Here is a 3,790-nt window from a genome sequence, read left to right as displayed (position 1 = left end):
TCTCTCTCTCTCTCTCTCTCTCTCTCTCTCTCTCTCTCTCTCTCTTCTGCTTGAATTCTGATACCATTATAAATCTTTGATTAATGGTCACAGTTTTGATTTCAATGAGTTGATAATGTGGAGCAAAGTCACAAGGAAAAAGCCTTTGAATGCTTGCTAACCCCAATCTCATCTCTCTTGTACTGATCTAGCTGTGCTGCTCATTTCTGTATTTCTAGTCTAAGTCTTTATAAGACTGTCATGATGACATATTTCATCTAAAAAATTACTGTGAGAATTACAGAATATCTACCATCATAGAAATCATGTGCCGCACAAAACAGGAGAAAAGAGTACCATTGAGACTGAGGAAGTTTTTCAGAGTACACATACCTTTCCAAGAGAAGACAGTTTTTTTTAAAAAAATAATTTTATTGAGATACAAATAACATTCAGACAGTCACAAAACCAATTAGTAGGACAGTTTCAATAATTAATACATTGCATATTGTTGGCTTCTTAGTGGTTATTCATAGTACAAGATGCAAACACGCTATCCTGTTCTTAAACACTATTAGAACAACTCTTTCTATTCACTGAATTAAGAGAAAGTAACTTTGTATCTATCCTAACTATTTTGAATATAAGGCAGTTTAATGTAAGGGCACTGTAATTCCTGTGGAATGTTTTAGTTAAAGGTATGCTGATTACTCTTGCCTTATACTTGCTAATTGTATATTTTTGGGGCTCCTATATCACTGTTTTGTCCTTACTATCAGAATATTTGTATAGATTTATGTATAGCTGCTTAGACAGGAGCAGGGACCAGGGTTTGATCCCCAGTCTGAGGTGCCAGCTCTGTCCCCACACCCAGGGTCCTTTGAGAGACTGGGTGTGGGGTTGAATACCTGTAATTACAGGACTTGGGTGGCTGAAAATAGGAGGATCACTAAGAGTCTGATCTGTGTAGTGCAACCCTGTAGACCCTGTGCTAAATACATTTTTAAAAAATCCAGGGCCTTATTCATGGTAGAGAAGCGCTCTACTTATGGACTATATCTCCATCCCTAAAAATTGAGTGTACTTCCAAGACTTGCAAGTGTATGTTGGTTAACCACAATCTTTTGTGACCATATAAGACAAATTAACTTCCTCTAGCCCAGATCTGTGGCCACTAGCTCCATGAACCTGGTCCAACAGCAATGCTCTTTTAAGCCTCAGTGTAGTAATCATTTTTTTTTTTTATTTGATACCAGGGATTGAACTCAGGACCTTACATTTGACAGGCAGGGATCTATGCCACTGAGCTATGTTCCTGGCAAGCCTCAGTGTAGTATTCTTACTTGTTTGTTTGTTTTGTTGATACAGGATCTCACCATGCAGTTCAGACTCGTAGTGAGCCTCCTGTCTCAGCCTCCCCTGCGCTGGGATTACAGCATGCACCAGCATTCCTGATTTCGGTGGCCCTATAGTATGGTGCGCCTGAGGTTCCAGGCCTCCCTGGCATATGGTACTGGCACTAGAACTCAGGACCTTGAGCTTGCCAGGCAGGCATTTAGACCGCTGAACTATTTCCCCAGCCCCTCAGTGTAGTATTCTCATCTTTAAAATAGAAATATTTATCCTACGTTTACTCTTAGAATAAAATGAAGGTTAACATATAAAGCATTTACTCTTCCTTGAGCTCTCTCTAAATTGCAGAGTAATTGGTGAAGGCAAAGAAATGAATTAAAAAAAGATCTTTATTATAAAAAAAGACACCATTACTCACCATATTGCCAAAAGTATAAGAATTAGTACAGGACTGTATTTCTCACACCCTCGATTAGTACTTTTCAACTCAGGATTCATGGTGGTATATTACATATTCATTCAAGATGGGCATGCATCAACCTAATAACACACAAAGCCAAATTGAGATTGTTGCTAACATAATTTTCAATGTCAGTGAATGTTTCCGTTCTGGAGAAGACTTAATAGATTGAGTTTCTCTCGCCAGGGCAGAGAAGGTGACTTGAGGGCTTGGTTAAATGGACAGGAAAGAATAACTCCTGATATCAGAGTAGTGGGAATCTCATTAGTATTCATGGCTCTTGCTGTCCCTTTGTTCTCAGCACTTTCTAAGGCTCCAGGCATTTCTTTTCTGGTTTCATTTTTATTCATTAATTTTCAGATTTTTTCCCCCTCAGCCTGGAGACTTGAATAAAAATTTGCCTTGGTCATTCAAAAACAAGAAGCAAAGTCTTTCCCTCTAAAAAGTGTGGTGGGAGGTCCCCATTTGTTTGCCTTTTAACTCCGCCTATTTGTAAAGAGGCTTTCAGGCAACCTGTAGTCAGAGAACAAGATATTCATGAGCCATTTATGCAGATTATAAGTCGCAGTCAAAAAACGAAAGAGGCAAGACAGGAAAACTGTACAAGGGCAAGAATCCACCCCCACCTCGCCAAGATAGTGCTTGGAAATAAGCCTGCATCTTGGACGTGATGAGACTCGCTGTCTCTGTTTGTCTGTGTATGTGTGTACGATGATCTTGAGTATCATTTAGATTAAAATTAAGAAGAGATATGAAAATATTGACATCCAAGGTAGAGTATATTGGTTCTATATTTGTATTACTTCAAAAGCCCTGCTTAAGTATTATCTTTTAAAATTCATCTGTGGGTATAGCAACAATTCATATGACATTAGAAGCAGTGCACATTTAGAAGACCAAAATGATAGGCATTGCAAGCATGGTTTTACTGTTACACAATGCTCTCCGCAGTGTAGTTGCTTTGTTCACAGATATCACCATATTGAGTTGGTCAGGGTGAGAATTCTACTCATTAACTGCTATTTTCAAAACCCTGATGGAGATTCTTAGGACCATTGTCTTAGCTATCTCGTTTATATAAATGCACGTTTTCGTCCTTGCCATATCTCCTAACTTTCCTACTTTCTGTCTCTTCGTTGTTTAATCCCTAAATTCTCACTTTCCATTTAACTGTGTTATACCTTTTAATTTTTATTTCCTCTTCTGAGTTCTTACACTAGGGATACAATACAATAGTTACACATATGTGTCTGGTTTATTTCACTTATGAGTACATCTCAAGTTGCATCCATTATATATGAAGGCTTTGAGTTTATTTTTCTTTATAACTGAGTAACACTCCATTATATAAAAACACCATATCTTTTTCATCCGTTCCTCAGGTGATGGACACTATATTGGGTTATTTTGTTGAATTCAAGTACCTCCAGTCTTTGAGCTGTCATCAAGTATGAAAAGGTCCTTCAAAGACCTCTCCAAATACAGCTTACTTAACAACAATGGAACACCCATCTCTGGCAAAACAAAAAAAAGGGGGGGAAATGAAGAACCATTTTGTAGTGGCAAAGTGTGCAGATAGATAGATAGATAGATAGATAGATAGATAGATAGATAGATATACAGCTACTTTCTCTTAGTTCATTGAGAAGAAAGATTTGTACTAATATTGTTTAGACAAGATACCATGTCTGCATCATGTACTATGAATAACTACTGCGAAGACAACAATTTGCAATGTATAATTATTGTAACTGTCCTACTAACCTGTTTTGAAACTGTCTCATTGCTGTTTATTTCTCATTAAAATTTAATTAAAAAATTTAAAAACATTCATTTATGGGGGAAGCCTTAAGGAACGAGGTATACCTCTGTCTAATTAAGACCACAAGTCTGAACATTTACATTCCCGTCTTCCCCATGGTTTTCAGAAAGTTTGGAATATAACCACTGTCTTCTGTATAGTTATTATATTGTTCTTTTTTCTGTGGCCTTGATTTT

Source organism: Octodon degus, unplaced genomic scaffold (genome assembly GCF_000260255.1).
Source record: "Octodon degus isolate 3935 unplaced genomic scaffold, OctDeg1.0 scaffold00011, whole genome shotgun sequence".
Lineage (NCBI taxonomy): Eukaryota > Metazoa > Chordata > Mammalia > Rodentia > Octodontidae > Octodon > Octodon degus.
This window is presented reverse-complemented; position numbering follows the sequence as displayed.